The following is a 23,871-nucleotide window of genomic DNA, read 5'->3' on the forward strand; positions in this document are numbered from 1 at the left end:
TTTGCTGCATCTGGCACAGGGTGTCTTGAATCTGTGCAGGTTACAATGAAATCTCAAGACTATCAAGAGATTCTAGAGAGAAATGTGCTGCCCAGTGTCAGAAAGCTTGGTCTCAGTCGCAGGTCATGGGTCTTGCAACAGGATAATGACCCAAAACACACAGCTAAAAGCACCCAAGAATGGCTAAGAGGAAAACATTGGACTATTCTGAAGTGGCCTTCTATGAGCTCTGACCTAAATCCTATTGAGCATCTTTGGAAAGAGCTGAAACATGCTGTCTGGAAAAGGAAACCTTCAAACACTAGACAAGTGGAGCAGTTTGCTCATGAGGAGTGGGCAAAAATACCGGTGGAGAGGTGCAGAAGTCTCATTGACAGTTATAGGAATCGTTTGATTGCACTGATTGCCTCAAATGGTTGTTCAACAAAATGTTAACTTAAGGGTGCCATCATTTCATGCGTTTAATTTTTTTTACATTTTTTGGAATCAGGGTTGAAAAGAAATGTCTGACTTTCATTTGTTCATTTTCATAGATTTTTAAATTAGTATTACTTTTGTCAGATTCAAGATATTTCTGTAACCATTGTGGGTTTTTCCTTCATTAAATAAGTGGTACCAACAATTTTGACCACGTGTGTACGCTACTTTTATGGACTGACAATAAAGCATACAAAAACGAAGCTAAAATGCTTTTCCTGGAAAAAATACTAAGAAACATTCTTTCCAGGATAATGATTTGTATATAGGGAAAATTAAATAACAGAAAAAAATGCACCTCCACACCATGTTCACATGTAGTGTTTGCTATGTTTTTGCACGTTCAAATTGCTTTCAACAGTGAAAAATACATTCACCAGTAAATGTAATTTTAACATTTTACTACCTTATCTGGCCATGTGATGTGAGACATGATCAGACCAATCCTGTCTAATTCATGAAGAAGGGACTCTGAAAGTCACTTAGCCTATTTTTGCAGGGCCATCAGGCAGCCTTCCTTTTTTCTAGAGGGCCCTTACTATTGTTAGAGGGCCGTCAGTCATCCTTCACTATTGTTAGAGGGCCAGCATGCGGCTATCCTTTGCACCGCAGTATATTGCTTCTGCAATATAATTTATCAATCTGAGGTGGGTAAATTTTCTTTATTGCATTAATACTGTAAAGTTTGAAACTTGGAGGGCCACCAGGAGGCTATTCTTTGTATGGCCATATATTCCTACTGCAATATAAGGTAACCATCTGAGGTGGTCAAATTTTCTTTTTTCATATATATTCTGTAAAAGTTGACACTTGGAGGTAGTGTTGAGCCACCCCCGTAGTGTTCGGGTTCGGTTCGGTTCGTCGAACACCGGGATGTTCGAGGAACTGTTCGTCAAACTGTTCGTCGAACACCTTAGAACACCGTCGAACACCGTTAAAACCAATGGCAGGCAAACAAAAACACATAGAAACACATAGAAAACACCTTCAAAGGTGTCCAAAAGCTGACAAACTGCTCAGAAGACGCTTTCTTTAAAAAAGCCGGCCGGCAATTCAGCAGCGGCATACACCGGTACCCGACAATTTAGACAAGAAGGAATAGAGCCTCACACATAGATTAGATAGATAGAAACATGTTAGTCACATATACATGAAGTACAGTGACAGTGTTGCTTACTGTACTTGTCATTTAGTGTAAAAGATTTATTAAAAAATATAATAGTGTTTTCATGCACTGTCTCTTTAAAAAAGCCAGCCGGCAATTCAGCATCTGTACCCGACAATTTATAACAGACAGAATAGAGCTTCACACATAGATTAGATAGATAGAAACATGTCAGTCACATATATATGAAGTACAGTGATAGTGTTGGTTACTGTACTTGTCATTTAGTATTAAAATAAAGGATTTATTATTAAAAAAAATTGGCGTGGGGTTCCCCTTAATTTTAGTCTCTAGCGGAGGTTAAGCAGACAGCTGGGGCAGATGTTTGAAGCCTGGGAAGGGGGTAATACCCACGGAGCTTCCCAGGCTACTAATATCAGCCCCCAGCTGAATACATAGCCTTTACTAGCTATTAAAATGGGGGACCCCCCAAAAAAAATGACGTGGGGTCCCCCCTAATTTAATAGCTAGCAACGGCTAGGCAGACAGCTGGGGGCTGATATTAATAGCCCAGGAAGGGAGCCATGAATATTGGCCCCCTCCCAGGCTAGAAACACCAGCCGTCAGCCGCCCCAGAAATGGCGCATTCATAGGATGCGCCAATTCTGGCACTTAGCCTCGCTCTTCCACGCTGCCCTGTAGCAGTGGCAGGGGGTAATAGGGCTGGGGTTGATGTCAGCTTATAATGCCAGCTGACATCAAGCCCAGGTTAGTAATGGAGAGGCGTCTATAAGACACCCCCATTACTAACCCCATAGTCAAAGTTAAAAGAAAACACAAACACCCAGAATAAAGTCCTTTAATTGAAATAAAGACACAATCCTTTATTGTTCTAAATTAAACCATACTTACCATCACGCCCATTCCAGCTGAAGCCAACGATCTCCTGCAATAAAAGAAAAATAATAAAGCAACATCATCCTTACCTTTCCATGGTTCCCACGACAGCTTCAGCTCTGCTACATCGAGATGACAGGCTGGACCGCAGCAGAACGCTGCCATCCAGCCTGTCATCCCGCAGACACTGAGAAGCGCAGGCATGCTTGCGCTCTGCAGTGTCTGGCTGTGACGGCATAAAGATGAGACGAGTTAATGTCCAATGAACTCGGCGCACCTCATGCACGTCACTGACAGCGTGGGAAAATTCTCACGCTGAAGCGCTGAGTGCAGGAGAATTTTCACACGCTGTCAGTGACGTGCATAAGGTGAGCTCATGTCCAATGAACTCAGCTCACCTCCTGCACGTCACTGACAGCGTGGGAGAATTCTCCTGCACTCAGCGCTTCAGTGTGAGAATTCTCCCACGCTGAAGCGCTGAGTGCAGGAGAATTTTCCCACGCTGTCAGTGACGTGCATAAGGTGAGCTCATGTCCAATGAACTCAGCTCACCTCCTGCACGTCACTGACAGCGTGGGAGAATTCTCCTGCACTCAGCGCTTCAGTGTGAGAATTCTCCCACGCTGAAGCGCTGAGTGCAGGAGAATTTTCCCACGCTGTCAGTGACGTGCATGAGGTGAGCCGAGTTCATTGGACATTAACTCGGCTCATCTGGATGCCCTCACAGAGAGACACTGTGGAGCGCAAGCAAGCCTGCGCTTCTCAGTGTCTGCGGGATGACAGGCTGGATGGCAGCGTTCTGCTGCGGTCCAGCCTGTCATCTCGATGTAGCAGAGCTGAAGCTGTCATGGGAACCATGGAAAGGTAAGGATGATGTTGCTTTATTATTTTTCTTTTATTTCAGGAGATCGTTGGCTTCAGCTGGAATGGGCGTGACGGTAAGTATGGTTTAATTTAGAACAATAAAGAATTGTGTGTTTATTTCAATTAAAGGACTTTTTTCTGGGTGTTGTGTTTTTTTTAAATACTTTACTAGAAAATCATGGTGGTCATGTCTAATACTGGCGTGACCCCATGAATTTTGGGCTTAGGGCCAGCTGATAATGCCAAGCTGGCCCTAACCCCTTTATTATCCAGTGAGCCACCGCATCAGGGCGCTGGATGAGTTGGGTACAGCGCCAGAAGTTGGCGCTTCTATGAACGCGCCATTTTCCGGGGTGGCTGCGGACTGCAATTTGCAGCGGGGGTGGCCCAGAAAGCTTGGGCCTCCCTGCGCTGCGGATTCCAGCCCCCAGCTGCCTAGTTGTACCTGGCTGGACACAAAAACAGGGCGAAGCCCCACGTCAATTTTCTTTAAATTATTTCATGAAATAATTAAGAAAAAAAGGGCTTCCCTATATTGTTGTGTCCGGCCAGGTACAAATAGGCAGCTGGTGGTTGGGGGCAGCCCGTTCCTGCCTGCTGCACCTGACTGGACACAAATATAGTGCGAAGCCCCACGTCAATTTTTTTTAAATTATTTCATGAATTTCCTGAAATAATTTAAAAAAATTGAAGTGGGGCTTCGCACTATATTTGTGTCCAGCCAGGTACAGCAGGCAGGAATGGGCTGCCCCCAACCACCAGCTGCCTATTTGTACCTGGCCGGACACAACAATATAGGGAAGGCCTTTTTTTCTTAATTATTTCATCAATTTCATGAAATAATTAAAAAAAATTGAAGTGGGGCTTCGCACTATATTTGTGTCCAGCCAGGAACAGCAGGCAGGAACGGGCTGCCCCCAACCACCAGCTGACTATTTGTACCTGGCCGGACACAACAATATAGGGAAGGCCTTTTTTTCTTAATTATTTCATGAATTTCATGAAATAATTAAAAAAAAAATACGTGGGGCTTCGCCCTATTTTTGTGTCCAGCCAGGTACAACTAGGCAGCTGGGGGCTGGAATCTGCAGCGCAGGGAGGCCCAAGCTTTCTGGGCCCCCCCCGCTGCAAATTGCAGTCCGCAGCCACCCCGGAAAATGGCGCGTTCATAGAAGCGCCATCTTCTGGCGCTGTACCCAACTCATCCAGGGCCCTGGTGCGGTGGCTCACTGGGTAATAAAGGGGTTAGGGCCAGCTTGGTATTATCAGCAGGCCCCAAGCCCAAAATTCATGGGGTCACGCCAGTATTAGACATGACTGCCATGAATTTCTAGTAAAGTATTTAAAAAAAACACAACACCCAGAATAAAGTCCTTTAATTGAAATAAACACACAATTCTTTATTGTTGTAAATTAAACTATACTTACCATCACGCCCATTCCAGCAGAAGCCAACGACCTCCTGCAATAAAAGAAAAATAATAAACCAACCTCATCCTTACCTTTCCATGGTTCCCACGACAGCTTCAGCTCTGCTACATTGAGATGACAGGCTGGACCGCAGGCATAAAGATGAGCCGAGGTCATGTCCAATGAACTCAGCTCACCTCATGCACCTCACTGACAGCGTGGGAAAATTCTCCTGCACTCAGCGCTTCAGCGTGAGAATTCTCCCACGCTGTAAGTGACGTGCATGAGGTGAGCCGAGTTCATTGGACATGACCTCGGCTCATCTTTATGCCGTCACAGAGAGACAATGTGGAGCGCAAGCAAGCCTGCTCTTCTCAGTGTCTGCGGGATGACAGGCTGGATGGCGGCGTTCTGCTGCGGTCCAGCCTGTCATCTCGATGTAGCAGAGCTGAAGCTGTCGTGGGAACCATGGAAAGGTAAGGATGAGCTTGGTTTATTATTTTTCTTTTATTGCAGGAGATCGTTGGCTTCAGCTGGAATGGGCGTGATGGTAAGTATGGTTTAATTTAGAACAATAAAGAATTGTGTCTTTATTTCAATTAAAGGACTTTATTCTGGGTGTTTGTGTTTTTTTTAACTTTGACTATGGGGTTAGTAATGGGGGTGTCTTATAGACGCCTCTCCATTACTAACCTGGGCTTGATGTCAGCTGGCATTATAAGCTGACATCAACCCCAGCCCTATTGCCCCCTGCCACCGCACCAGGGCAGCGTGGAAGAGCGAGGCTAAGTGCCAGAATTGGCGCATCCTATGGATGCGCCATTTCTGGGGCGGCTGACGGCTGGTGTTTCTAGCCTGGGAGGGGGCCAATATTCATGGCTCCCTTCCTGGGCTATTAATATCAGCCCCCAGCTGTCTGCCTAGCCTTTGCTAGCTATTAAATTAGGGGGGACCCCACGTCATTTTTTTGGGGGGTCCCCCATTTTAATAGCTAGTAAAGGCTATGTATTCAGCTGGGGGCTGATATTAGTAGCCTGGGAAGCTCCATGGGTATTACCCCCTTCCCAGGCTTCAAACATCTGCCCCAGCTGTCTGCTTAACCTCCGCTAGAGACTAAAATTAAGGGGAACCCCACGCCAATTTTTTTAATAATAAATCCTTTATTTTAATACTAAATGACAAGTACAGTAACCAACACTATCACTGTACTTCATATATATGTGACTGACATGTTTCTATCTATCTAATCTATGTGTGAAGCTCTATTCTGTCTGTTATAAATTGTCGGGTACAGATGCTGAATTGCCGGCCGGCTTTCTTAAAGAGACGGTGCATTAAAACACTATTATTTTTTTTAATAAATCCTTTACACTAAATGACAAGTACAGTAAGCAACACTGTCACTGTACTTCATATATATGTGACTGACATGTTTCTATCTATCTAATCTATGTGTGATTCTCTATTCCTTCTATTCTAAATTGTCAGGTACAGATGCTGAATTGCCGGCCGGCTTTTTTAAAGAGACGGTGCATGAAAACACTATTATTTTTTTTGATAAATCCTTTACACTAAATGACAAGTACAGTAATCAACACTGTCACTGTACTTCATATATATGTGACTGACATGTTTCTATCTATCTAATCTATGTGTGATTCTCTATTCCTTCTATTCTAAATTGTCGGGTACCGCTGCTGAATTGCCGGCCGGCTTTTTTAAAGAGACGGTGCATGAAAACACTATTATTTTTTTTGATAAATCCTTTACGCTAAATGACAAGTACAGTAAGCAGCACTTTCACTGTACTTCGTATATATGTGGCTGACATGTTTATATCTATCTAATCTATGTGTGAAGCTCTATTCTTTCGGTTCTAAATTGTCGGGTACCGGTGTATGCCGCTGCTGAATTGCCGGCTTTTCATGTTTCACTGTTGGCACTGTTCCCATCGATTTGGGCAATCACTGTAATGCCACAACCACCATGGCTGTGGCATTACAGTGAGTGGTAGACAATCCCTGCATGATTGGTGCTCTAAATAGCACCAGACATGCAGGACACGCTTTTGGTGCACGAACAGTTATCGAACATAACCTCGAACAGCAGAATTTTTTGCAAATCGTTCGGGTTCGTCGAACAACTCGAACACCGCCCAAAACAGCTCGAATTTGAGATTGGCGAACAGTTCTAGTCGAACACCGCTCATCTCTACTTGGAGGTCCAGAAGGCAGCCCTCATAATTTTTTAAGTGCCAGCAGGCGGCCTCCACTATTGTTAGAGGGCAAGCAGGCATCTTGGGAACTGATGAGACCAAGATAGAGCTTTTTGGTAAAGCACACCATTCAAATGTTTACTGGGTGCCTTCACTGTGTGCAAGTAATCATGAAATTTGAAGATTCCCATAGGTTTTGGGTTGCAGTATAGTGCACAGAGTCTGAAAGCTGGATTTGCATCCTAGATCATGGGTCTTCCAGCAGGACAATGACCCCAAACATACTTCAAGAACCACCAGAAATGGATTAAAAGAAAGCACTGGAGAGTTCTGAAGTGGTTATTCCAGCTCCAATAGTCTCCTACCACTACCTCTTGCATACAGAATCTACAAAGAAACTGCAAATGACACATTAAATCAGTAAATTTTGTTTTGATTAATTTCTGTAAAATTTCTGCCAACTTCGATGAATTTCTGTCAACTATGATAAATTTCTGTCAACTTTGGTGAATTTCTGAGTACAGACCACTGTAAAAATTACAGTATGTCAATGAATGCATGGAAAAAATCAATCACGTTATGAACTGTGAAAGAGATGTATGCAACTAGAATGACCACTCATTTCCAGCAGATGATACCTAGCACCTGTCCCCATTCTAAATGCAGCCAACAGCAGTATCAATAGGGAATAGAATAGTTTTTATTTCTTTGGTTGTAGCAGCAAGTAGTATAAGGCAATAATCCCTGTCTGGATGCGTGTTATACGCTATCCATAATGTGATAGCTCACCCGTACATGAATTGCAGATAAGAGAGATAAAATTGTAAAATATAGAATCGATTTGAATAGGCCTTATAATTTTTAACGAGTGGGTTGCCTATATTGTTAATTTGTATGCAGTAAGTGCAAGGGCAGCAAAAAAAAATTAGGACGCACTCCAATACCAATTTGAAGAGACGTAGTGAACGGTCTTAGAAAAATTGTATTAAAAATTTTTAAGGAGTGTGTCTCCTATACTGTTAATGTGTATGCAGTAAGTGCAAGGACTGACAAAAATTTAGGATGCACTCTAATACCCCTTTGAAGAGACGTAGTGGAGGGTCTCAGTAAAAAAAAATTGTATTAAAATTATTAAGGAGTGGGTCTCCTATACTGTTAATGTGTATGCAGTAAGTGCAGTGGCTTCCAAAAATTAGGATGCACTCCAATACCACTTTGAAGAAATGTAGTGAAGGGCCTCAGAAAAATTGTATTAAAAATTTTTGAGGAGTATGTCTCCTATACTGTTAATGCGTATGCAGTAAGTGCAAGGACTGACAAAGTTTATGGCGCACTCTAATACCCCTTTGAAGAGATGTAGTGGAGGGCCATAGTAAAAAAAAATGTTCCCCATTATTAAGGGGTGGGTCTCCTATACTGGTAATGCTCATGTAGAAAGCTCATGGGCTAAAATACATTTACGCCTGGGGGGTATACATATATATTTTATAGAATGTTAGAGGTAGGCATCTAAATATTGTTTCTATGGGCATCATAAACACCCTTTCAAAAATTAATGTGGGTGGTGCATGATGGTCATCCTGTTGATATAGAGGTGAAGGATGAGGAGAAAAGACGAAATCCTGAAACATAAACCCATTTCTGGGTGTGAAGGGGTGCATAGAAATAGACCAGAAAAAAAAACACTGGATTTGAGTTTATGTTCCACTGCTGTAATCCAGTGGTTTTCATAAGTCTGGGCCAATCCAGCACTTGTTCATTTTGATAAGAGTCAGCCTGTCATCATTTTCAGTTGACAGGCAGATGCACCTATTAGTTAAAATACCCCCGCCACCACTGAAAACCTGCTCTGTTAAAACGCTAGCAACAGGGCAGGCCAGGACCTCCAAGGTGTAGAGAGACAATTCATGCTATGTGTCCAGCTTGGAAACCCAGGGGAGGAGTTGTGGTCAGCTCTGGAGAACTAATTTCATGAATGGTTGTCTCCACTGGACCTGAAACCAGGGAAGGCCGTGTGCGACAATGCTGCAAACCTGGGTGCGGCCCTTCACCGGGGCAATGTCACATACGTGCCTTGTATGGCTCACGTGTTGAACCTGGTTGTCCAGCAATTTTTAAGCCCATTATCCCGTACAAGATGGCCTTCTGCAGAGGGCACGGTTGCTGTGTGCTCACTTCCGCCGTTCGCATCCCGCAGCTCAGCGACTTACATCTCTACAGAAGTCATTGGGCCTGCCACTTCACCGGCTAAAATGCGATGTGCCTACCCGGTGGAATTCAACTCTGCACATGTTGCAGCGACTGTGGCAGCACCGACAAGCCCTGGTGCAATACGTTCTGACGTATAGCCTGGGCCAACGGGATCCAGAGGTGGGGCAAATCACGCTGGAGGAGTGGTCTCAGATCAGGGACCTATGCACCCTTCTGCACAGTTTTGAAATGGCGACGAAGATGTTTAGTGGTGACGATGCCATTATCAGCATGACTATTCCGGTGATTTACATGCTGGAGCACATGTTAAACAGAATTCGGAGTCAGGTGGTGGCACAAGAGGAGGTGGAGGAAGTAGAGGAGGAGGAGTTGTATGCGGAAGGGCTAACATCTGCAAGGTCCAGACGGTCGGCAGCACCAAGGCGGAAGGCATGTGAGGGTGGGGGAGATGGTTTTACCAGGGCGCATGGTAGCAGCCAAACTAATGAGGAAGGTGCAGGAGCCCAGGAAGAAGTGGAGGACGAACTGATGGAAGACTCATCAGATGAGGGAGACCTTGATCACATTTCTGTTGTGCGAGGTTAGGGGGAGAGGACAGAGGAAGGAAGCATGATTGTTACATCGCCACCAGCACAACAGGGACTTGGTGCTCCTGGATGCGCAAGACACATGAGTGCCTTCTTGCTGCACTACCTGCAACATGACCCTCGAATTGGGAGAATTAGAAATAATCCTGACTACTGGATTGCCACACTGTTAGATCCCTGGTACAAAAGTAAATTTGCAGAAATAATTCCTGCCATAGAAATGGATGCACGCATTCAGGAGTATCAGCAGAGACTGTTGCAGAATCTTACATGTGCTTTTCCACAAAACACCAGTGGTGCACGTAGTGAATCTCACAGTTCCAACTTACCAACTGTGGGACCGTCGAATGTTCAGCACTCAAACCGTAACAGAAACCCAGTATCTGCTGGTAACATCAATTTTGCGGAATCATTTCACCACTTTTCTAGCTCATCCTTTGCAAGGCCACAGGAGACAAGAAGTCTGACACATAGCCAACGCCTAGAGACGATGGTACAGGAGTATCTCCAAGTAAACATTGAAGCCATGACTGTGTCACTGGACCCTGCTCTTTTTGGGCTTCCAATCTGGATAAATGGCCGGAGCTTGCCACTTAAGCCTTGGAGATCTGGTCATGCCCCGCAGCCAGCGTTCTGTCTGAACGTGTGTTCAGCGCTGCTGGTGGTGTGCTGACAGATAAGCGCACGCGGCTCTCCACTGATAATGTAGCAGACTCACGTTCATAAAGATGAACAAATCATGGATCAGAAATGACTTTTCTACCCCTGTGTCATCCTGGGGAGAGTAAAAGCTTGATGATTGGTTAAAATCACCTCACCAACCGTTTTAAGCTTTCAAATTACTAATCATGTTTATCTGTATCTTGGCTGGAAAATAATTTTGGCTTTGTAGCAGTGTGCAGTACTGATTCTATTAGGCCATCTATACTAAGCTCCACCAGATTTAAAATTAATAATAATTTTTAGCTGCATCTAGCCCGGAAAATAATTTTGGGGCTCCGAGATGCGCAAGACACATAAGTGCCTTCTTGCTGCACTACCTGCAACATGACCCTCAGATTGTCAGTAATCCTGACTACTGGGTTGCCACCCTCTTAGATCCCCCACACTCTTCGATCAACCTTTTCATTTTAATAAAGACCAAAAAAATGGTCATTTTTGAAATTATAAGCATTAACAGGTTATTAGAAACTGAAATCAAACAGTTTTCAACTCAAAACTTTATTCTAGGTGATGTTACATTTGCACATAGGACCCCTTGTTCGAAAGGAGCTTCTGAACTCTCTCGTCCATTGAATTTGTCAGGTTTTGGATGGTTTCTGCTTCAATTGTTTTGCATGAGGACAGAATACCCTCCCAGAGCTGTTGCTTAGATGTGAACTGCCTCCCGCCATCATAGACACTCCTTTTGATGATGCTCCAGAGGTTCTGAATGTGGTAGAGGTCAGGGGAGCATGGGGATCACACCATAAGTTTGTCGCCTTTTATGCCCTTATCAGCCAGAGATGCAGATGTGTTATGTGCAGCATGAGACGGTGCATTATCATGCATGAAAATGATCTTGCTGCGGAATACACGGTTCTTCTTCTTGAACCATGGCAGGAAGTGCTGTTTGAGAAACTCCAAATACATTATGGAGTTCATCTTTACCCCTTCAGGGATCCTAAAGGGGCTGACAATCTCTCTCCCCATGATTCCAGCCCAAAACATTACTCCACCTCCTCCTTGTTGGCGCTGTAGCCGTGTTTGCGTGGGGTGTCCATCAACCAGCCATCCTCCACTCCATTCATCTGGACCATCGAGCGTTGCACGGCACTCATCCGTGAATGAAATAGTTTTGAAATCAGTCGTCATGTAATGTTTGGCCCACTGGAGCCGTTTCTGCTTGTGTGCAGTGGATAGAGGAGGTCGACAGGATGGCCTACGCACAGCTGCAAACCTCTGAAGGACCCTGCATCTTGTTGTTCGGGGGACGTTGGAGGCACCAGCAGCTTCAAAAACTTGTCTGCTGCTATGACAAGGCTTTTTTGCCGCTGCTCTTTTAACCTGACGTAATTGCCTGTAGGAAAGAGTCCTCAATTTGCCCTTATCAGCACGCACATGTGTGTACTGTGAATCAGCTACATACTTCTTGATTGCCAAGACACTTCATCCTGATCATCGCAAAATGTTGATTGTAGTCATGCCTTGACCTAAACACTCCACAATTTGTTGCTTCTCAGCAGCCGACACATCCTTTTTCTTTCCCATTTTGGTAGAAAATGTAGGCTGCTTAATAATGTCGGACAGCCTTCTTAAGTAGTCTTGCCGTTCATTGGACACACCTGCCAAACTAATTAGCACAGGTGTCTGCAATTGCTTACAGTGATATAAAGAGCCCTGACACACATCACCATCAATGAGTTTAACTGACAAACAAACAAATTCTTCCCTTATCACTCCTAAACACTTTTTGCATAATAATTTGGAACACAGTGTACATGTGCTTTTCCACAAAACACCAGTGGTTCACGTAGTGAATCTTACAGTTCTAACTTGCCAACCGTGGTCTGTATGGAGTTGTTCAATAAAGGGCCCAAACTTAAGATAACTTAGATGGGAGAGGTCTCTATGAATAGGAATTCCTAAGAATTTGATACGCTGTGAGGGCCAGGCAAAGGGAAAGTTGGACTGGATGGAATCCTGTATGGATTTGGGGAGGGAGACATTGAGGGCCTCAGACTTCGCTGTATTGATTTTAAAATTTGACCATGTAACAAAGTGATCTATTTCAGCCATAACAGCAGGGATGGATATATGTGATTGAGTGATATATACTAGGACATCATCAGAAAATAGAGAGAACTTGTACTCGGTGCCTCCCACCTCAATCCACCTAATATTGGGGTTATGGCGAATTGATGAGAGTAGGTGCTCCGTCACTGGGTTGTATAAGAGAGGGGACAGAGGACATCCCTGCCTTGTCCCATTGGTGATTATGAAAGGTGATGAAAATGTTCTGACGCACCCCCTGGGGCTTGGGACATCCGGAGCCGGACCCTTTTTGGTGGATGCTGGTGGTTGTAGTCTCCGTGGCGGCAACCCGGTTCCGTGGCTCAGGGCGGTAAAACCAGTGGCGGAACTATTTATGTGGTTTTGATGTTTAAATGTCCGACTACGCCATCCGTGGATTGCGGTCAGAGTGAACCACCGCTGCAGGGCAGACCGCTGAGGCTGGTGTTGTGGGTGCAGCAGAGCGTAGCATAACTCCCCACGGGAGGAGTATAGCCTCAGGGCAGTGCATGCGGAGGATGGGGGTGATGGTGCAGGGCAGCAGCAGTAACGACACGGAGTCCGTGATGCAGTCCAGGGCCTTTACTTGTTATGTTCTGCTACCAGAGCTAAGGAAAGAGAGGAGATCTGTCCCTACGATAGAACTCAGCTTTATCCCTACGATGTAGCAGGGGACCTGATCCTGCGATCAGACCTGCTAAAGTCCTAAGCTAGTCTTTACGGAGACATATAGATGTGGGGAAGGAATCCCTACAAGTACTAAGGACTGGGAGGAAAATGGGACACCTCCTAACAGAAATAGTAGCAGACAGACGAACAAACAAAATATATAGAACATAGAGGTCCGTAGACCAAGCAAACTAACAGAGTTAGATACAGAGCACAGGCTAGCTAGAAAGTAGATATACAATGTAGTCCAGCAAAGCCAGAAGGGCGGAGCAGGATTAAATAGGCCAACAAGGTCATGTGACCAGCAAAGGAAAAAAACTAAGAGCAAGGTTCTAACAGTACCCCCCCTTCTAAGAGGCTCCTCCGGATCCCCTAGGACCGGGCTTATCAGGAAATCTCCTGTGAAACGCTCTGATAAGTCTGGACGCGGAAACATCATCCGACCTCACCCAAGAGTTATCCTCGGGTCCGAAACCTTTCCAGGCCACAAGATACTGCAAACTACCTCTATACCGTCTAGAGTTAAGGATGCGAGAAATTTCATATTCCCCGTCCTCCACCACCGGGGGAACAGAGGCAGAGGCGTCACAATCCGATACAACAGCTTTTTTCAACAGAGAGACATGAAATACCGGATTAATTCTCCAGGAGGTAGTAACCTCCAACCTAACAGCAGGTTGGTTGACAACCTGAAGCACCTTAAAGTGCCCTACAAACTTGGGACCCAATTTCTTAGAAGGAATCCTCAACCGCAGATTCCTAGAGGACAACCAAACCATGTCACCAACAGCGAACAAAACCTCCTGTCGTTTCCTATCAAAGTAGTCTTTAGATTTTCTGTTGGCCTCCTGAAGATTACCACGCACATCCGTCCAAACTCTCTCCAAATCACCGGAAAAATTCTCCTCCTCAGGCACGGCAGATCCCAACTTGGAGAACGACCCAAACGACGGATGTCTCCCAGAACAACAAAAAAAAGGCGAACAACCAGCAGAAGAAGATGTATGATTGTTCAGAGCAAATTCAGCAAGTGGCAGAAACTCAGACCACCCCTCTTGATTGTCTGCCACAAAACAACGCAAGAACTGCTCAACATCCTGGTTTTTCCTTTCTGTCTGGCCATTAGATTCAGGATGATATCCGGACGAGAACGACAAATGAACTCCCAACCTGTCACAAAAGGCACGCCAAAAACGAGCCACGAACTGAGGTCCCCTATCAGAAACAATGTCAGTAGGAACGCCATGAAGTCTGACAATTTCCTTGACAAAGGCCTTAGCGAGAGTTTTAGCGCAGGGCAGTTTGACGAAGGGAACCAAGTGACACATCTTGCTAAAACGGTCCACGACCACCCAGATGACAGTAAAACCCTCAGAGGGGGGAAGGAATCCCTACAAGTACTAAGGACTGGGAGGAAAATGGGACACCTCCTAACAGAAATAGTAGCAGACAGACGAACAAACAAAATATATAGAACATAGAGGTCCGTAGACCAAGCAAACTAAAAGAGTTAGATACAGAGCACAGGCTAGCTAGAAAGTAGATATACAATGTAGTCCAGCAAAGCCAGAAGGGCGGAGTAGGATTAAATAGGCCAACAAGGTCATGTGACCAGCAAAGGAAAAAACCTAAGAGCAAGGTTCTAACATTACTCACAGTTCTTATTATCCAGACCACTTCTGCAGGTAACAGCTGCCCACGTCATACTGTGCTCACCAGGTGAGGGGCTCAGACAACTCCCAGATAACTTTGGAGCGCTTCACAGGACCCCCTTTGTGTGTCCTTTGTCTGGCCTTTCTTACCAACCCTTCTGTCCGGCTGCCTTGGGCCTCCTCTTGGTAAACTTGGCGCCAGTTTCTCTGACCCTATGTGCTGCCTTCCTAGCGGGTGTAGCGAGGGGCTGCGCCACATAAAATGTCACAGCCTCCGGTTTCTAGCTGAGGGTCATTTCCCGCCTCCACTAGTTTCGGGGACCGGTCTCCCCCTTTGGCCTGACCCCTCCACGCAGGTGGATTCGGGCGTGCGGTGGCGACTCGCCCATCCACACCCCTGGGATCCCTTCGTTCCTCGTTCCTGGAGCCTTCTCCACTCCTCTTCCTTCCTTCTCCCTCTTCCAGGCCTGGGCCTCTGTTACTAGGCCCGCCTCTGGAGCAGAGCTCATGCAGAGCCCCTGCTCCCTGCCACTTCTGCTCAGACTTCTCTGCACTGAACTAAGATGGTGCCCACCTTTTATACTCCCTTCTCAATGCATCCAGGAACTTCTTCCTCCCTGCTCCTGCTCTACAGTGTTCCCCTTCCTCAGTGTATCCTCCCCCAACTCCAGCCAGGGACAGGACTGTCGTGCCCATCTAAGGGGCATATTGGTCGCCCTGCCCCACGGCAATGTGGTGTAATGCATGCAGGTGTCGGGGTCCTGATCCACACTCCATCCTTACCTGAGAGTGAGATATCACACCTCTGGGTGAGGTGCAATACCTCTGCAGCAACTGAGCCCTCGGGGTTCTACAGTTCCATTTATCTTCAGCCCAGGTGACGCATTGCGATACAGGGCCGTGATTTTGGCTATAAAAGGGTCCCCTAGACCACTACCCAAAGATTTTTAAGACAATAATATATGGCGTGCCAGGAGACTCTATGGAATGCTTTCTCGGCATCCAACGAGAGTATCTAATTACAAATTTTTAACTGCATCTAGCCCAGGAAATACTTTGTGCCTAGTAGCAGTGTCTGCTAGTCAGCGGATTATCCCGGCAGTTAAGCAAGCTACACCACCTGTAATTTGGACACTTAATTTTTTCAAAGGAAATGCTTCGAGACCACAGGATACTCAGTGAAGAGCATCAGGAGGCACCCCAAGGCATAGGGGCTGGGACTGGTGGTAGGACGCCTTGCGGTGGACAGCCGAGCTCGATCCTTATAAATGCTTTTTAACTGCAGCAGCTTTAGTGGACGCTACTGGAGCTGGAATTACGCGGCTGCTGGCATGAGACTTGCCCTTCAATAGATCCTTGTAAAAGGATTTAAAGTATATTCATTCAAATTAGAGAGACAATTTAAATAAAAAAGCTTAGAGCTGCCTCCATCACAGGGGGGCTCGCTCGACCCACCAGCGGACAGGCACCAGTACAGGGAGAGGGGGGCTGGCCGTGAGGGTCCACCACGGCTGTGGCACAAATGGAGGTGGCACGGGCAGGAACGGACTGGCCGTGTCGGCTTCTCACTTTTTGGATTTTAGAAGGGCATGACATGCCTATATCTGTGTCTCCCCCTCCTTTTACTGCTCCACCTCTTTTCTTTTCGCATGACTATATGTACTTGTCACTTTTCCATGTGTTAGTTATGTCTTCTGAGCAGTTTGTCAGCTTTTGGACACCTTTGAAGGTGTTTTCTATGTGTCTCTATGTGTTTTCGTTTGCCTTCCATTGGTTTTAATGGTGTTCGAAGGTGTTCGACGAACAGTTCGACGAACAGTTCGGCGAACACAAGGGTGTTTGACGAACCGAACCGAACCGAACTCGAACACTACGGGGGTGGCTCAACACTACTCACAAAGCCTTGCCAACAAATTCAACATTGAGCTCCAATGCGTGGTAACATCGCACACAAGTCAGTGAGCTGGAAGCTTCAAATGCTACTGAAGCACTGCCAGGGCGGCGGAAACTATAGCTGACTTGTTGAAATGGGCATGCACGCAGCATACTTTCAGAAGCAGCTCTGGCAGATCAAGGTAGGTTTTTAGAAACCACAGAACCACTAAGTTGAGCACATAGGTCAGCCATGGTACATGTGTGAGGTTGCTAAGCTTCAGAGCTGCCACCAGGTTACGGCCATTGTCACACACGTCCATGCCTGGCTGTAGGTTCAGGTGTGGGAGCCACATATCAGTCTTCTCTGTTACAGCTTTCAACAACTCTGTAGTGGTCTGCAGTTTGTTACCTAAGCAAATTAGCTTCAGCAGAACCGGTTTCCACTTGGCCAAGGCAGTGCTGCACTGCTTCCAGCTTGCGGCTAATGTTAATGTTCTGGAGGGTGAGGAGGAGGAGGTGGAGGAACTGCTGTAGAAGGTGGGGGCACACAATCCATGATGTCCGTAGCACATGTTCCGTCCGAGGGTCCGACTGAGTAGATAGGTGCACCTTCCAGTAACTGCATTGGTGATGGTAAGGGTAATGTAATGAAAAAAATAAATAATGGTAACTGGGGACCGAGCATCGAGGGTCGGGCGCTGCCATGAGGTTGCGGAAAACTTTTGTCTCCACAAGCCTAAAAGGCAACATTTCCAGTGCAAGCAGTCTGGAAAAGTTACAGTTTTTGTATTGTGGCCTGTGGGTGGGTGGCTGCAGATTTGCGATTGCAATCCAAGGACTGGGGTAGGGACAACTGAATGCTGTGCTGGGACAAGGATGTGGACATTGTTGCTGATGGTGGTTACAAGTGTGCAATGACAGCTGCAGGACAGACATCTTTATCTGCATCATGGACAGAGGATTGGCGTGCATGTAAAACAGCGGAAGAGGCAGTGGTGTCACCTGCAGTCACTGTTTCTTGACCCTGGCATTTGGCCCAACTAGTCGGGAGCTTTTCTGTCATGTGCCTGAGCATGCTGGCGGTGGTCAGGCTGATTGTTTTGCTACCCCTACTGATGCTGACATGGCAGATGTTGCAAATGACCTTTTTTAGCCATATTTAAAAAACAGTCTTAAAAAAAGAGCCAGACTCGGGCAGCCCTAACAGTTGGACTGGCAACTTTCCTCATGTCGGTGTTCTGGGGAACAGTTGCCCGCCTTGTGTCTGTTGCCACCCCACTGCCTCTTCCTGCCTGTTGTGGTGCTATGGATCCCTTCCCCTTTGCACTGCTGTCTTTGCTCTGCATGTCACCTTCCCAGGTTGGGTCAGTGACTTCATCATCCACCACCTCGTCTTCCAAGCCTGCACCCTGGTCCTCTTCTTGACTTTCTGGAAATGGCGATGCTATTGGTTAGTGGCCAAGTCTGGATATGTTTTGAATGCACAACTGGCGCACTTTAAATGGAGTATAATATATTGCAGCTTCAACAAAATTTCATGATTATTACCGCAGTAATATTTGACCATCTCAGATGGACAAGTTTCTCTGCAATAGCAGTATAGCAATGCTATTGGTTAGAGTCCAAGTCTGGATAAATGTTTTGAACGCACAACTGGCGCTCTTTAAATGGAGTATAATATTTTGCAGCTTTCAAATATTTCATGATTATTTCTAATATTTGACCACCTCAGAAGGAAAAGTTTCTCTGCTTGCAATATATAGCAATGCAATTCAAATCAACCAAGTCTGGCTGCATGCTGTTAACAAACAAATGGACCAGTATAAATGGTGTATTATATTTCTTCTCACAAAAATTATCAGGATTCACAGCAAAATGAATATTATTCTCCCTGATATCTATGGCTATTGATTTGAGTTCCAGCAGCAGAAAGAAAGTACAATGAACCCTATTCTGTACTATGCTATCTCTCCACAAACTCTACCTAATTACTATGAACAGCAGTATTAATATTCATCAGAATGAGCCCTTACAAGGGCTGTTCGTGCAGATGAAATAAATACAACTGGTGTGAAAGCTCTGCCTAAAATAAGCACAAATTCTCTCCCTCACTCAGCTGCGGCTCTCCCTACTCTGCCTCTTTGACTGGTAGACTGTGATGAGCATAGAATCCAGGGTCTTATATAGACCCGATGATGCTTTGCAGCCAGCCAATCACTGTAATGCCACTACCAACATGGCTATGGCATTATAGTGACTTTCAGGCAATCCGCGCATGTTAATTGGCTTAAAAAGTGCCAAACATGCTGGGTGGGGACTCGATATTCCATTGGAACTTTCGAAAAATACTCGCCGAGTACTGAGCATTTCGAGCACTGTGATGCTCGGGTGAGTAACGAGTAGTGACGAGCATGCTTGCTCATCACTAGTTAGAAGCTTTATAAAACAATGTTATTATTTCTATTGTTTAAATTTTTGTTGTTTTTTTAAAAAGCAGCTTACAGTAATAATAAATGCTGCATGGTGGTAATTACAATGGAAAAATAACACTCTTGAAAATGTTTACATAATAAAAAGGGAATCGATATGAAGCTGAATGATATTATAGACTAATTATTTTTTTTGTATCAAAAATAATTACTTATTTTATAATATGCTTCTGTGCACAGGCAAAATTTTGAGGGATTTACTGTTGTAAAATGCTTAGGAAATTGAGATAAAAGCTAATGTAACATTAAAGGATTCATTTAAGAAAAATATCATCTTTAAAAAATGTGTTTTCCTCTCATGCTGCTGAGAAAGCTGTCCAAATGTGAGAAAGAATCTTCAGATCAACAGATGGCTGATTTCAGGCAGCAGTATGGGCACTTTGAAATTACAGAATGATCTTAAGGAAAAAAATATCTAATCAGACATGCAATGTTACAATGACTTTGGTCCATATTTACTAAACTGTTTTACTTCATAAAATTGTGCAAGTTCTTTAAAAAAAAAAAAAAGAGAACAATTGCTAAGCGGTATTGAAGTGATTTATTCTACCAGTCAATATAAAGTAATTGTAATAAAAGAGTGCAGCGTCAATATACTTAGCAATCACTATATTCTCAAGTGCTATACTGCACTCTGCATCACAGTGCACTCTGTGTTATCCAGAAGTGGCTTGTACAATGTAAATCTATATAGCGACAGAATAAGATTTATATTGTAGAAGAAAGTTTCAACTTACGCAAAGAACACATTGTGATCTGGTGAGTATGAATTGCCGTCATGTTCATAATAGGAGTAAAACTGCACTGGATTCTAGAGAAGACAGCAATAGATTAGTATTATTATTATTATTTATTTATATAGCGCCATTAATTCGATGGTGGTGCACATAAGAAGGGGTTACATACCAAATACAGATATCACTTACAATAAACAAACTAACAATGATAGACTGGTACAGAGGGAAGAGGACCCTGCCCATGCGTGCTTATATTCTACAGGATAGAATGTTAGTATATTAATACACTGACACTGTGCTAGCATTTACACAGTATTGGGGGAGGGGAGTTAATGGGGGCAATTCATCAAGACTAGGGATTCTATCACCGGTCTTCATGAGGGGACTTTTTTTTTAGCACCTGCTCCTGATTCATTAAGAATCTAACTCTATATTACCACGCATGCACAGTGAGGCTGTATAGTTTGCAGCTTTACTGCACATGCGCGGGGACAGAGGTTGATAGCTCATGCGCTATGAAGTTGCAAACTACACAGCATCACTGTGCAGATGCGGGACCAGCGGCCGGACATGTACAAACACAATAATAGCGCTTGCCGGGAGCAATATTCAAATACGTGGGTGGCGCCAGCAGTGACTGAATGAGGTGCTCGCCCTTGACTGAATATGAAAATCACACCCCTATGACTGAAAACGAGCAGGCAGGACAAATTATATAAAAGATTATAAAATCATTTTATTACCACCAATTTTAATGAAAAAAGCAATGCAGTCAGTGTAGATACTAGCTAGGACGTGACAGGTTACCTTTAAGTTTTATTAAATCTTCATGAGAGAAATAGAAAATAAACAGCAATTCTGCTGTTGTTTTTGACAATTTAAATTATACTCTATTTGCATCTTGCCGAAATAAAGTGTAAAAGTTTATTTTGTGGGCCAGCACAATTATGGTGATACCAAATTGATAAAATGTTATTGATCTTTTATTAATTTAGTATAATAAAGGAACTATTTCAAGAAAAATCATTTGTTTCTATGTCAACATATTCTCAGAGTCTTAAGTATTACAATTTTCAACCAATGGAGCTTTAAGACTACTTAAGTTTTTGTGCGATAAGATGTAGTTTATAGTGGCACTATTTGCAGGTACATACAACTGTTTGATTACCTGTTCTACATTTTTTTGCAAGGTTAAATGTACAAAAGAAACAGACTCTAACATTCTACTTCTTTTTTTTTTTACATTGTTCAGTATTTAATTTAATTGACATATTAACTTTACTCAGCAGATCAATATGATAATTACAGTAACCAACCTATATATATATTTTTCTTTACATTTTACTGTATAGAAAATAGTCATTTTGAAAAAAGCAAAAACAAAAACAAAACATTTTTTAGGGGGGAGGGATCTTTTGCGAAACATAGATTTTTTATTTTTTCATAGACAGAGTTGTGTGAGGGCTTATTTTTTCCAAGACAATCTTAGCTTTCATTAGTTCCATTTTTGGATACAGAGGACTTTTTGGTTACTTTTTTTTTTTTGTGAGGCTGGATGAGCACAAGCAATTTTGGTATGGTTTTTTGAATACTTTTTTTAGACACACTAGCATTTTTAAAATCTGTCTGATTTTGATGCAAGAGAGTCAGACGAGTGTTTTGTGATTTTGTTTCCGATTCTGCTGCGATTTCAAGGTGACTCTGCGATTTTTTTTCCTAGTCTCAGCGTATATGATGCAAATTCCATGCGATTGCGATGCAATTTTCTCCATGTGTTTTTATTATAAGCTTAAGCAATCCTTGGGTCACAACTTAGAAACAGCCATTTTTACTTGTTTGATACTGGGAACAGATATAAGTTTATTGGTTTTCCCTCCTAAGAACAGTGTCGACTTGTTTTTTAGTATTCATGTTGCTAAAAATGTCCCTCAACCTGACCTTTATTACTGATAAGCGCATCTTACTACACTGGGTGTTATCTTGGCGTTATGGCGAGCCGTACCAAATTGTTGGCAACAAAAGGACATTGACTCTATGATTAACTGCGCAAGCATCCTCAAAAGTTTTACGAATACACAAGGATGAGCGTATCTATGCTTTACAAGCTTTTGGAGGTTCTCAGGCCGGCCATAACCTCCCAGAATACAAGGTTGCGGCGATCTATATCTGCAGAGGAGCGACTTCTGAAGCTAAGGTAACATTTTAATGTTTTGTATAGAATGGAAAAATAGTTTTTTTTTTAATAGTATTATTTAGCAGATTATCATTATGTCATTTTTAGTGTGTGCATTAGGTTTATAGCTACTGGGGTTTTGTTTGCCGCAATTAATTTCAAATTTCTCCTGGGCAAGTTGACAATATCAGCAATTGTCAAGCACACTTGTGAACAGATTTGGCTCATACTTCATTCTGATGTTATGCATGAGCCTGGGCAACAAGACTGGGAGAAAATTTTAAGTTGGTTTTATGCAAAAACACAATTTTTCAACTGCATCGGGGCGATAGATGGTAAAAATATCAGGGTCAAGAAGCCACCAAACTCTGGATCCCAATATTTTAACTATAAACAATATTTTTCTGTTGTACTGTTAGCATTAGTGGACAGTGTTTATACATTTCATAAAGTTGATATAGGGCTTAAGGGTGAACAGGCGATTTAAGAATTTTTAACACCTCTGTTATGGGTCACCACTAGTGATGAGTGTATTCGTTACTATTCGCTATTCGCACGGATAGTACGGTATTCGGGTTACTCATTATATTGCAAGTATTTGTGTACTCGCCTCGCTATATTCGGATGTCCTGCACTGCAGTTTTGGCGCCTCCTTTGCAGCCACTAAACATGCTGGGCTTCTTAACCAATCACAGTAATGCCGCAAACATCTTGGTTGTGGCATTACTGTGATTGGCTGGCTGCCCAGCGTCATAGGGTCTATTTCAGCCTTGCCTCCGCCATTTTGTGTACATTGCATCTGGAGCCTGAGTTCTATAAGCATAGGGAGAGATCGCTGAGCTGCTAGGGAGAGTGTTTAGGCCTCTTGATAATACAAAAGCCCTTTTAAGAGCTACCTGCAGTGTAAACTAGTTCAGTGTTTAAAGGAGCTGCTCACTAGCGCCATAATACCACCAAAAAATAGCTCTTTTCAGAGCTGAAGACACACAACAAAGTCAGAGTACAGGGAGGAAGAGATTGTGTATTAGGTAGAGAGAGGTTAAAGTGTTCTTCCAGTGTCCATCTTAAAACAGCTCTTGTCAAAGGCAAAGGAATATTTTTCCAGCACACAGAGTAGTAGCATTTTGTGCTGCCTTTTTTCTAAAAGCATGGGTCTATTTTTCCCACTGTTTCAGGGGTCAGCGCCTGGCTTCTGCTGTCCACATTAGTCCACATAAAAAGGCGGTTAGTGACCAGCGCAAAGCAGTAGTCCAAACATTTCCTACTGCCTGCTACCAAGCGCGCACCAGGCCATTTTCCCTGCTGTTTTTGGGCTGACAGCCTGCCTTCTGTCCACATTAGTCCACTTAAAAAAGCGTTTAGTGTGCTACACAAAGCAGTAGTCCAAACATTTCCTACTGCTTGCTACCAAGCACGCATCAGCGCATCAGACCCTTTTCCCTGCTGTTTTTGGGGTGACAGCCTGCCTTCTGTCCACATTAGTCCACTTAAAGAAGCATTTAGTGTCCTAAGCAAAGCAGTAGTCCAAACATTTCCTACTGCCTGCTACCAAGCACGCATTAGGCCATTTTACCCACTATTTTGGAAGCCACCATCCCAAAGGCCATCAATCACAAAAGGTAGCTAGGCTGGAGGAGTAGGAATACTGTCCTAGTTTGTCCACTGCACAATGTGCATAGGGTTTGTAAAAATTAGCCCTGTGGGCTGAGTCATTTTTGACGAAGAAAGGAAATGGATT

Source organism: Phyllobates terribilis, unplaced genomic scaffold, assembly GCF_046119375.1.
Source record: "Phyllobates terribilis strain yellow unplaced genomic scaffold, ASM4611937v1 Scaffold_2__4_contigs__length_985480577, whole genome shotgun sequence".
Lineage (NCBI taxonomy): Eukaryota > Metazoa > Chordata > Amphibia > Anura > Dendrobatidae > Phyllobates > Phyllobates terribilis.